Source organism: Grus americana, chromosome 17 (assembly GCF_028858705.1).
Source record: "Grus americana isolate bGruAme1 chromosome 17, bGruAme1.mat, whole genome shotgun sequence".
Taxonomy (NCBI): Eukaryota; Metazoa; Chordata; class Aves; order Gruiformes; family Gruidae; genus Grus; species Grus americana.
This window is the reverse complement of record NC_072868.1, coordinates 3,433,032-3,446,117: the sequence shown is the minus strand read 5'-3', so window position 1 is coordinate 3,446,117 and position 13,086 is coordinate 3,433,032. Positions and strand designations below refer to the sequence as shown.

Here is a 13,086-nt window from a genome sequence, read left to right as displayed (position 1 = left end):
GGGATCCCTGCCAGACAGGTCACCAGTGGGGGGGTGTACACATCTGCACTTAACCACCTCCATGAGGGCTTCTTGCGAGGCTGAACCCCAACCTATGGGCCAAGCCTGGTCCGTGCCCAGCAGAAGGTCAGTCTAAAGCACTGTGGAAGAAAGACGGAGAAGTACAAAGCATTGACTGCCCTTGATATTGGTGGTGTCTTCTGCCATTACATTGACATAGTCTGGAGACTGAACCATTTCCCAAAGCTACAGAGAAAACCCCTCTGGTCTATATCTACCTGGGAAAAAAGCCATTCCTGATCCCAAATCAAGTCATGGGTTTAGCCCAGGACAAGCTAGCGAGGCAGATGTTGTGGCCAGACCCCGTTTTATTTTGGTATCCATTTCAGCATTTCCAGTATGGAAATCTGGAGCCCCTCAGCACTGGCAATACCTTCTAACTTCATAATATCCCCCATTTCATAAACACACCCGCAGCTTTTGCACCAAGACCCCAAGGCTGGTCCCTGAGCAGCATTATTCACCACTGCTCTCCTTCGTTCTGTACAGCCTTCCCCTTACCTGGATCCACGTCCACTTTGTGACTCCTGTAACTCCTGCAGTAGAGGTTCTTCCCAGAATCTCTACTGAAAGACAAATTTCCCATCAGGCTCTGTGTGCAATATTTTGTTGAAACCTAGATAGATTAGCTCCTCTGCTCCTCTCTGTTTTCCTATTAAAATTATATTAAATTAGTCTAATGTGATCTATTTTGATAAAACCTTCCTGATTTTTTTTTCCTCCTGTTTTGTGTTTGCCTCCACGTCCTCGGAGATCCATGTCTCAGGAAAATTTTCTAGGGCGAATGGAAGGGCCTGAAACCAGAGAGTGAAGCAGCATAGGAAAAAAAAAAAAAATTTAAAAAAAACCTCTAGTATTTGAGGTAACCCAAACTGATCTTCCCGATTTCTTTGACTACCCTGTTATCAAAGTGCCTATAGAAATGACAGAGCCATAGGAACTGACTCAGTTGCAAAGTGAATCGTGTCGGTGCATTAGGCTGCAGGTTTTTACTTTGCAGTCGAGGTAGGCTAAATTCAGGAGCAGTAACCAAGTACGCTGCTGCAGCCCAGCTGCGTTCCCATCCTTATCCTTACTTTACCTGCACAACTGCCTCTTCCTGGTAAAAGATGAACCGTGCTGAAAGCCTGACATTCTGGGGGAAAACCTGAATTTATGGTCTGGGTGACTTTGCCCAGCCTTGTTCTGGCTTTGCCCAGTGTCCACGGCTGGTGGGACCCAACTAGACCCATCTCCGGGAGGAAGAGCCGCAAAAGACTGGGACAAGTGGGGATGGCATCACCTGGCTTCACCACTCCTACCCCTCACTGACCTCCTCAGACCAAATTTCTGAAGGTGTCGGTGATCCTCAGGTTCACACCGAGGGCAGGGTGCCTCTCACCCAAGCTCTCTCACTACGAAGCCTTTCCTCTGAGCCATGTCCCTCTCCCTCTGCGATCGGTGGGCATCTCCCGAGGCATCTCCAGAGCACAGGCATCCTAAGATGGTGTTTAAACTGGGAGGCTGACACCCCTCCAGAGCATCCATTCCTCTCCATTGACTTTTCTGGAGCTCATTACCAACCCCAAAATTTGTGTGGGAGACAGATATAGACTTGGCTGGATGAGGATTTATCCTGTGTTGCGTGTGACGAGTGAAGGGAAGGATTTCTCAATCTAACCCAGGTCTGCTGAATCCTCCTTTGCAAATAAGTCACTTACGTGTCCCAAAGGCAAAGCAAGAATTTGTAAATGAAAACTTTTTCAAATAAATCTTTTGTAGGATTTACCAACCTTCTGATCGGATTTGTAACTCCAGACACAGATTTGTATACTTGCTGTGAGATTTGAAGGATTTAAAAATCCATCTCTTGACTTGTGAAACAATCTAACGTTTTAGAAACCAGGTAGCTAAACCTAAGACTAAAAGCACACAGCACTTGGGCCTGAAGGTTTAGTGACAGGATTTATACATTAGAACAGGGAGATAATGTAACTCAGGTGTATTAAATCCTGATTTATTAACAAACTCAGAAGTAATAGCTTTACAAATAACTCCCAAGACATTTAAAAGAGCTTAACCCTTAGAGTACTAGCATTTGTCAGACTGCCACCTCTGTGAATGCCAAGCAATGTGTTTAAATATACTGGGGAAAATTCACCTGCACTGCAGACAAGCCCTGCAGACCCTCTCCCCGGTGTTTCCCTCTCCCGCAGGAGCCGGGAGCGACTCCCGAGGATGTGGGAAGGGGCTTCCCCTGGTGCTGCAGCCCCCCCCCCCCCCGGCATGGTCCTGGGGTGCTTTTTGGTCCCATCATGCTCAGACACTCGTCGTGGCTGCAGGTCTCTACCTGCTGGGTGGGGTGGGACCCTGTCGCATCCCTCTCCTGACACGTCCCAGTGCCACCGCGGTCTCTCTGCCTCTGGGGGGGTGGTGGTTGGGCTCAGAAACCTCTGCTGAGGAGGGCTGAGACATGTGGGGAGAGGGCTGGGTGCACGTGGGAACCAGGACAAGCTGTCTCCATTATTGAGGGCTCTGTGAAAATAAAAGAATCTGGGGATGCTCTCCCTGCATCGCCTCTTTCTCCTCTCCAGCAGTCTCAGGTTTTTTCCAGTTACCTCCTATCTAGGCTACATGGCTTTGAGCTCCTCAGGGGGTGGAGATGGGGGACCTCCACTTTGGGATGATGAGTCAGGATTTCATCCAGCTTTTCACACGGTCTGTGTGCTCTCATATCTTTAAATCTCCTGGGTCAGCAATAACCAGAAGCTGATTTCTTCCTGGTCACAATCAATTCTGCAGTAATTTTACCTTTGACAAATCTGTTTGAAGATAAAAGTTTTCACTGCAGAACCAACTCTTCTCCATTCATGTTTATGCCAAATGCACCAGGATAATAAAATGGCATTTCCAGAGCACTTGTAATTTTTTGATAGAAAAACCATAATTACCTGGAGGAGTCTGACAGGGCTGCTAATTCCCCTTTCCTCTTTCCTCTGGTGCCCTATTAGCTTTTGTTTAGCATAACTGAGTTCTCATGATAGTGGCATGCCCCAGCGAGCAGCATGTTTTGGGATTGCCCTGGGCACTTGACAAGCTCTGTGGGTATTCAAACCCTCGTACGGGGAGAGAAGCCCAGGGTGTTTTCAGCTGGTGAAAGAACTTGATGCTGTTTGTGTCCAAACTTGCTTGGAAACAAAATGACCATTCACAACAGCTTGCTCCGTTAATGGTATAAAGTGCGCTAGAAAATGATTGTGAAAATAATAGCTACTTCTTAATGAGAGAGGCAAGAGCAGCAGGCAAAGGCCGGAGCACCATGTGCAGGGGGAACTGGAATGGAAAAGGCACTTGACATCTCTTGTGGGTTCAGCTTGCATGAGCAATTAAACATTTTTAAAACTTAACTCTTATTCCCTTTGGTGAGCTTTTCTCTCTTCCTTCTATTTGGCTCTTCCACAAATGGCTGCTCATTACTTTTGGAACGTTTTTCTATCCTGCTTTGATCAGGAGTGATTATACGTAGCATGGGAGCACCTGGAAACCATCCACAAGTAAATGTGGATGAAGCCTTCCCTCTTGCCGAGGAGGATGTGCCACTGCCCTGCCTGCAGTCACTGCAGCATCTCCGAGAATCTCTCCTTGACCTCTCCATATTTTTAGAAATATATTTAAGATCTGAAGTACGTTAGGGATGAAGTATCTGCTGCGATTGGCTTTATGTGTTTTTGCATTTTTCACTTTAGACATTGAAAGGCATCAGGAAAGGTTTTCAGTTTCTCTCTCAAGCTGGCTCAGGTTTGTGGTGGACCAAAGCCCTGATTCAATAAAGCATTCAGTCATCTGCTGAACTTTAACCACATCCTTAAGCTCAACTTTATTCAGGAAAGCTCTTAAGCATGAGATAAAATCCCAAGAGTTTTCAATGATTTGGTAAATCTCAGGTGAGGGGTGAGCTGCTCCTTTGTCCTACCAAAACACTCAGTGAGGCTCCCACTGAAGGCAGGACTGTTGGTGTCTTTCTGTGAGCATGTTTTTCCTGGTGCTGGGCCAGGATGAAGTTCCCAAGGGCACCAAAATGGCTGATGCCTCGCAACAAGGCAGCAAAGAGTCTGCCTGCCCATCCATCCATCCATCCAACCCAGGCTACTCTCTGTTGAGTCCTGCCCTACACTGCACTGGCTTGAACACCACGGTTGCATGGGACAAGCAGAGGGGCAGTTCCTCTAAACATGGCAGCAGATAGGGAAGAAGAAGAGGTGGTGATGGCACTTACCGATTTAACCCAGAGCAGCTGAAGAGCCCTTGGGTCACCCATGCACCCAGCTCCATCTGGTCCATCTCCCAGCAGAGATGGGGCAAACACTTGGATGGACGCAGCAGCTCTGCTGGGCACTGCCTCTGCTTCCATCATCTTCCTCATGATTTAGGTGACCAGAAGAAGGGAAAGGGTTAAAACCAGAGTAATTAATCTAAGAAGACTGTTCATTACTATAAGATGTCTGTGTATCATTAAATTTAATTTGAGCTTTAATTAGAGATTTATATTTTTTTTCATATAAAAGTCTTTGTTGTGTCAATTAGTTGATTGACTATCATCTGGTTTCTGGGTTAGTGAAACCTGATCCGTTGTGAATGAATTTGTTTATCAGGGAAAAAGGACCAGGGGATGGAAAAAAAATTCAATTAAATGTCAATGTGTGGAGTGACAAGCAGCATTCGATAGGGCTTTTAGTTTAATTGCTTGTATTTCATTAAGAGATGTATTTATCAAGAGAATTCGTTATTTTCAAAAGATCTTGGATTTCTTCTTGTTCGCTTCTGGCTTTTTAGGTACTCTGGTAGTATTCAAAAAACATAGAGAACTCTTTTTTTAATTAGAACAAGTACTTTATTGTGACATGTCCTGAGACTGTTACACCACTGACATGTAGTGACAGCCTTTCGATGACATCCACATGCGAATTGCAGGGGACAGGATGTACCCCTACATCATTTGAAAGGCTATCACCAAAGATCTGCCACTCCCTCTGCTGTTCCGTAGACCGTGACCAAGCTGGAAATAGTGTGTTAGACCTGAAATTTTGTGCGAGGAGGAAATCATTCAGCTCCCAGCCCTAGGAACATTTTGGAAGATCTGTTTTAAATCTTTTAAAAGCTGTAAATCCCTTTGGGAGGAATGGTTTTCATTTGTTTTTTATTTGGATTCCAGCTCATCACTTGTGGTCGACAAATAAAAATGAAATAGCTGTTGGTAGGAGGCTGGCGGGCACCCTCAGAATACAGCGTGTTTGGCCTGAGCTGGTGTAGTTATATAGGGGCATCGCCTGGGGTATGTACAGCCACACTGGAATAACGTGCTGGGAGCACTGAAGTTTATTTTGATAACTTTCTGTTTATTTCTAATCCAGCCTAAAAACTGTGAATAGATAAGTGTGCAGCGGGGTTTGTTTGAGATAGCAACAGGATTCCAACAAAGCTTCCAAAACGTTAAACGAATGGTTATTTTCCTGACTGTCCAGGGAAACGGCAGGAGCAGGGGACCCCTGCACACAAAGCATGGTGATGGGGGCTCACCTGCAGCACGCCTGCTGCTGCAGGAGGAGCGGTGGGATACGGATGCAATGGTACATGCCCCCGTTAGCATAAGACCTCCAGCAACACTGCTCCAAGGGCGAGACATCAGTGCCCAGCTTTACTCTCGTAGAGCAGTGGAGGCTGGACGCATCGGCCAGCAGCTTTTGTGAAAAGGAATATCTTTTGGCCTGGGTGTAGGGAAATGCCTGGCCAAGTGCTCAGCCTGTTGGGTATGGAGGAGAACTGGAGCAAAGGAGCCCCTGTGACACCAAGTCCTGCCCTCCACTCGTGCAGGAAACCCTGTTGTGTGTCATGTTGGTAAGGTGACCAAACTCCACCTCAAAACTCCTTTAATTCCTTGCCCTTTTAGGAGATTTGCTATTCAGATACTGAGGTTTGGGAGCAGGGAGTCTCTCTCTGTGGAATCGCTCAGTGCCCAGCAGAAATCCTGGCAGGGCCTCTGGGAGTGTCTGTATGATAAGTAGCTCTAATGAGTACTAATTACACCCAGCACATGGGTGATCAAGCTCTTTTCTGAAACACATCAGTACAGTTCAGCGTTTTCTGCCATGTCTGTATTCTGTGCCCCTATTTGCTTGGAAAGTACAGCCAGGACACAGTCTGTTCTCAGAAACTCATTATTTCTCTTATTCTATGATGAGAATTCACTTTCAAAGAGTTCAGATAAGATGTTGGGAGACAGTGCATGAAGCAACTGGCAATTATATCCTCCCTAAACATTATGACTGCAGTGCTACACCAGCATCACGACAATGACCAGGAAGCTGGGGCTTTTACATGAGCAAACCAGAATGGCACGGCACGGAGAAATGCTCCAGGTTTGCTCTGGGGGCAAACTATGACTTTACAAATGTACTCGGAGAAACCCAGGGTTTGGGCAGAGCAGAGCTGACGTGGGTGAAGAGTCTGTATTTTGCCCAAAACTACTGCAAAAGGAAAAATAAAAAACCAGACTAGCCTTTCCAAGAAGGCTTCATAGCAGCAGCAGCAGCAGAAATTCTACAGAACGAGGCAATACTGTGTGGTTTTTGGGAATAATTATGAAGAATCATGCTCTTCCAATGCTGGACAAGAGCTCTAGAAGAGCAACAGGAGCGTGCTGTGAACATAATACACCTGCATCGCACGTTTCTCCATGCTTCCAGCTGGGGAGGGACTGGCAAACCTGGCTTCATTTTGAAGGCTGAAGGAGGCAGCTCAAGGTCTTTAGGTCTGGCCCTGCTCAGCATCTCCTCCCCTTTGCGGTGGGAGGAGGCACACAGCGCTCATCTTCCCCATCTGCCCATGAGTGGCGGTGGTTGCACAGCCATGTTGTGCAGCCATGCAGGCCAGGAGAACCCCCAAGAGGCTTCTCTGCTGACTTTTTGGAGCATGTGGTCCTGCAAGGTGCTTCCCTGTTCCCATCGGAAACTGGATGTTCAGAGTTGGAGGCCACAGGTTTTGATCTCTGGCTGGGCAAGCCATGGTCCTTTTAGATATGTGTGTCTTCATGGATGTCCAGACATGGACAGGCTGTGCAAGGTAGGCCAGGGGAAGCAGAAGCGCTTGTTCTCATTTGTTTGTTACTGCAAACTGAGTTCTCATTAAAAGAAAAAAAAAAAGAAAAAAGGGAAAGAAATGTTGTGAAAAAAGTCCTAACTAAGAAACAAATACATACCTACTCACCTCCCCTGGAGCAAGACCTGCCTGGACATGCCCACAGCATGTCCCTAGGAGAGGTCCCTAATCCAGGCCGGTGTCTCTGCAGTGTCACCCCCAGGCACCAGAACAGCCTCTTTCCTCTTTCTTTGGCTGCATTAGTGAAGCTTGTGGGGTTAATGCCTAGGGATATTAGCTATTACTTTTTTCTGATAACTAAAAATATTCAGTTGGGAGAAGAAATTATTTCCAATCATGCCTTCTCAGTGGCCCCAGTGAGCTGCTGGTTGTGTGCAGGAGATGGGGCATTAATATTGCTCTGGAAATTCCGGCCTGGTGGAGAGCCCCATGGTGACCGTGCAAGCTGACAGCCCCATGGCTTTGAACCAGTACCTCTGGCTCATTAGACAGACATCATTACCCTGGGGAGTGTCTGCACTTATCAGCCTTTGTGGCTACTCCATCCATCTTGGCTCCCGTGACAACTCAGAGGTGTGCAAAGGTTCCCAGTAAACCATTCAGACCTGCCTCACCCCATCACTTTTTGGGGTTTCCCTGGCCAGGGAAAGAAGGCACCATGTCCCACGTGTCACCTACTAGGCATCCTCATCCTGTCTTTTGCTCCACAGAAGCTGCTCCACTGCAGAGCCCATTGAGCTATCTCCTGAGGTCCTGGTGGTGAGCCCATGGTGGAAAAGACTGCTGGGAGGTGCTGCAGGAAGCCGGCGCAGTGTGCCGAGCAGCTCCAGCCCCTCAGCCACAAACGTTTTCATCTCTAAATAGCTGAAGAAGCGTATGCCTATCAGTAAATCTCCATCACCCCAACTGCGGCGTGTTTCCTCAGATAAGGGTGCTGTGTAATGGCAATTATGTTTTCATTTGTTGTGAGAAAACTTAATACGCAGAGTGGCAGAAATGTTATTCATCCTCTGTTAATTATGAGCTACTTACTGTAGGGAATCATGCTAAAACAAAAAAGTGTAATCAAATGAAATAAAGGGGAAGCAGCTTGTGCACTTGCCTTCGTGCCGGGTGGAATTAGCTTCCGCAATGCTTTGCCACCAATTATCGTTAATAATGCTGCGTGGCCCCGTGCCTGACCTTGATCTCAGCTCTGCAGCAGCACAGTTCTCTGGGGAGATGGGTGCAAGGGCCTGCGTGCGGGCAGGGGCTTGGCACTGCGATCCAGGGGTGCTTCAGGCAGCCATACTCCCATGGGACGCTGCCTGTCCCACCATGAGCTCTGAACTGGAGCTGCAGGAGAGTCCCAGCAGAGCCCCAGCTGGGTCAAAGACCTCAGGCCGTTGCCTTTTATATGTAGCTGTGTTTTCCCCTTCCAGGCTGTGGGATGCACCAGGAAAGAAAAGGATGGGGTCCTGCTGGGGAGCAGGACTAGCTGTCCCTCCGGTCCAGAGCTGGGCAGGTGGCAGTGGTGGCCATGGTCCCACATGGTCTAGCGGTCAGGATTCCTGGTTTTCACCCAGGCAGCCCGGGTTCGACTCCCGGTGTGGGAACACTTGTATTTCATATTGCGACAGTTTTTGGGCTCCCCGGGACAAGGAAGATGCTAGCCTGCTGGAGCGGGGCCAGCGCAGGCTGCCAAGGTGGCCAGAGCCTGGGCACGGGACGGGTGAAGGGAGGCTGAGGGACAGAGCTGGGTCTGGCCTGATCAGCCCAGGGAGAAGGCGAGGGGAAGATTTCATTGCTGCCTGGTGAAAAAGTGCATGGCAGATGGGGCCAGACTTTTCCCGGAGGCACACAGTGGGAGGACAAGAGGCACGAGCTGGAGCAAGGGAAGTTCTCCTTAGTTATGAAGAATAATTTTATCACCATGTGGTGGTGAAACACTGGAACTGGGGCTCAGGGAAACTGTGGGGTCTCCGTTCCTGGAGACACTTGGAACTCGACTGAACAAGGACCTAAGGGACTTGCTCCAGCTGGACCTGCTGGAACATATAGGCTGGACTAGAGAGCTTCAGAGCACACTTCTGACCCATAAATTTCATTCTTGGACAGTGTTAGGATGGTTTTAATTTCCCCAGGGACAGGATAGTTGGTGGTTCCTCATCCTAGTTGAGTTGCCTGAGCCCTCTTTACCTCTCCAGCGACGCAGGGGATGGCTCCGTTGCGATGCTGGGTTACACTGGAAGCCAGTGAGACACAGAATCTGCCTTGGAAGGAATTACACAAAAACATTTATTTGAGATGGCAAGGAACAGACTGTTAAGGAGACAAGGCTGGGACACTGCATCCCCGATGGAGCTGCTGCTCCAACAGTGCGCACCCTGCCCCTGCAGCTAGCACATCAGTTACACCAGGCCTGTGAAATACTCATGCACGGGTATAAATTTGTCCTGTGGGTAAGAAAGGAATGAGATAACCAGGGTGTGATCTGCACAACAGCTCAGCGACTGATGAGGATTGTCAGTAATGCATTTTTGAGCACTGTAAGCTTAACAGCCTGACATAATGTAGCAAGCGCTTTAATTCCCTAAGAAAGATTTTTTTTCCCAGAAAGTAATAAATAGCAACTGTAACTTCTCTGAGGGAAATTTCACTGCAGATCTATGCCATATCTAATGAGAAACTTCCTTCTGAGCTCATACCATTAGTATATAAGGGGAGCGATGCTACCTACATTTTGCATCCCCTATAAGTACCTCTGCATAATGAGAGAGACTTTTACAGAGGTGCCCACCTAACATGTCTGCATGGTGTTACAAGACTTAGATTTTTCAGGGTTCAGCGCTACCACTGAATAACTTTGCTCTGTCACACAAGTATTCCAGCTGAGGTCCTCAGACCATAGCAGGGGACCCACCAGACCTAAAACCCCACAAGCACATTCAAGCCTTAAAACGGACATAAGCTGCAAACAACGTTCTTTGAGTCATTTGAATAATGACTAAATTCCTGATTACTTGGATCTTTCCAGGAATGACCAGGAACCAAAAAAGAAGTGAGATTCATCGTCTCATCCCTCAGCTGTGAATTTTCTGCTCAGCTCTGCTGCTGATACCGAGAGAGCAGATGCTTCCTTACTCTGCAGAAACGCAGCGTGTGAAACAGTATTTTAACAGCTTTATCTGATATTTTATATCTCACTGTCAAACATAGCAATGATTCCACTTCTATTTGGGTAAGTAATCTGAAAAGAAGGCAGCAATAATCTCTCAGGAGAGCCAGGCACGGGACTAATTACTCCAGCTAGAGATTTGTAAAGACACATTTTCAGTGCTGGGATTTTATCATTCCACAGGGTAATTAAAAGACAACCCTGTCAAAGGAAGTTTTGCAGTCTTAAATATTCTTTTTCCTCTATGAAGAATAACCCTTTCCAAGCTCAGCATTGGGATGGCTTTACTTCCCAGCGCTGAGTCTCAACGCCGTGCTCGGGTGCTTACAGCGGCTGGGCAGAGCAGTGCATCACCTTCCTGTATCACCTCTGAACGTCAGGCCTTGGGAAGGAGGAATGCTTTTGCAAGGGGCTAGACCCAGGAAGAAATTATCTGGCCACTGGAGAGGTTTAAAGAGACACTTCTCTTCGGCATGTTGATCGGATTGTCAAGCGCTGTAAGTCCGAGTCGTGCATCAGCGACCGACTGTAGACAGAATTTCTGCTGAGATTTGTTTCTTTAGTGAAGCACTTGCTGAAATCAGAACAAGGGAGCCTGCTCGTTGCAATGGGTTATGGCTCAGCCACCTCTTGAACAGGGGTACACAGCCTGGGACCAGAAATAACATGTGTGGATGCTGCAGAAAAGGGATCGATGTGTGCTCTTATGGACAGACGTTGCCCTTAGGTCATTCCCTTTACTCCTGGGTGGGAAAGAGCCCTCACACGGAGTGAGCAAGGTATTGCTGCTTTGATCCTCTTCTCAAAATTTACACACCACCATGCTTTCTGTGCCAGGCTGGCTCGGTGCAACCAGCAATGATCACAACAGGAATATAAAGCAGAGTTCAAAGGATGACTGATTGGCAGAGGGGATTTAGGCACAGGTTTGCAAATGTCATGGAAGGACAGGTTACATTCAGGGCAAACTCTTTGGTTATCCAAGGCAGTTCAGATCTCTAGTCAAAGAGTCAAACTGCTTAATATTCACAATCTCCTCCAAGGATGATGCTGGGTTTTCCAAAAGTTATTGCTGAGCCATTTACTCTTTTGGATACCTTGATAATTTGGAAAACCTGGATAATTTGAAAATCTGAGTGTGTGCATTGTCTCCAGGTCCCGTGATTCCCCCAAGCAGGGGTGCTTGTGCACAGTACAGAAATGATACAGGACGGTCCATGCAGATACGAGAAGCACATCTGCACTGCCTGCTCCATGGGATGCCAGGTCAGCCTGAGACCTCTGCTTTGTGCCTGTGTCCCATGCAGCCCCTTTCTGCATCTTCCTGTGTTTTAAGATGGGGTTTATGTCCAGTAAAGGATTTGGAAGCTAAGGAGTTAATTCTTTAGAGAAACAAAGGTGTTGGACCTGACTTTGGTGTCCTTGAGTAGAAAAGGAAAACACTGGCCGTAGTCTGAGAACAAGGCACTGCACCTGCATCTTGTGTCGTCGTCAGCTCTTCCTTTCTCCTCTCCGTTAGTGCCTTTTGATGCATACGGGGACTGGGGATATGACAGGCCAGTGAGACTGATGTGACATGTGTAATGAGAAAGAAATAGTATATAATGCAACATATCATAAAATTAGCATCACCCAACTGCGTGTTCCTTGGCGTACTGCCGGTTTCCATCTTTATCCGGGCATTGTTTAATTGCCTAATTGTTATACTTAATTTATTTATTTTTAACTTGCCGTTAGCATGTAGAAATGCAAATTTAGCATTAGAAGATCGCTTAACAAAGGACTCCTTTTCAGAGAGGTTGACTTCTCACATTGCAGCTTGCAAGTTTTTTTCCCCAGGATGTGAAATTTTTAGGCTCCAGCTGTGCCATTTCCAGCCAGACCATGTCAGGTGGCACTCAAAACTGTGCGGCAAGACCGGCGATTGCAGAGCGGGTCCGGTGCGTGCGGGTGTGCATCCCCGAGCCCTCCGTTTCCCTTCCACCAGCAGCACACTTTGCTCAGGGTCCTCTCTCCCCCCCGCATGGATCATTTCTCAGCTTGAGGCTTGTTGCAGGTATAGCAGTGGGAAAACCCGAGCATGAGGCTGCAGGGATGGCTTGGTGGCATGAGTTTGTTTAATTGGTAAAAACTGTGAAAAAGGATCCTCGAGGAACATGATAATCTCTGGAGCTGAGTTCAGCTCTCATGAAATATCAGTCTCTGGCCATGGGAACACACTTCCCCGTCAGCCCTGGGGAGGGCACGTCCATGCTGTTCGTGTCCCAGCAGTCCCCAGATTTCCAGTCCAATTTTGGGGCCGGTTTAAGTGGAGGCCAAGTCAGAGCCTCTGGTGGAAGAGTAAAACAGCAAATTGAGATGAGAAAATTTCCCGTTTACTCCATCCTATTCAGGCCATGGAGCCTTAGTGCAAACTGCATTGATCTATGAAGCCATTTACTGTTTGTTTTTTTGTTTTGTTTTGGTTTTTTTTCCAAATCAGTATTTGGAAACTTTCTCATATTTCCATGAAGACAATTCCTTATCATCCTCTTTATCTGCTAGGGAGTGCTCTGATCAACAGGAACTCTGTGTTAGGAATGGCCTAATTAAGCAAAATTAGCATTTTATCATATAATATTAACATTAATCCTATATTCATGCAGCCTGCTTTAAATATACTCCCTGCACATCCTTTCCTGTAAGTCTCTCATGCTATGCCAGCTCCACTCTGTTTTTATCTATAAGGAATTGAG

General features: G+C 47.3%; 1 non-coding gene across 1 annotated transcript; it reads left to right on the top strand.

Moving 5' to 3' along the window:
* Positions 1-8,717: 8,717 nt before the first annotated feature.
* On the top strand, positions 8,718-8,789 carry TRNAE-UUC (transfer RNA glutamic acid (anticodon UUC)). The gene has a single exon. It is a non-coding gene; the product is annotated as a tRNA-Glu (tRNA).
* The last annotated feature ends 4,297 nt before the right edge of the window (positions 8,790-13,086 follow it).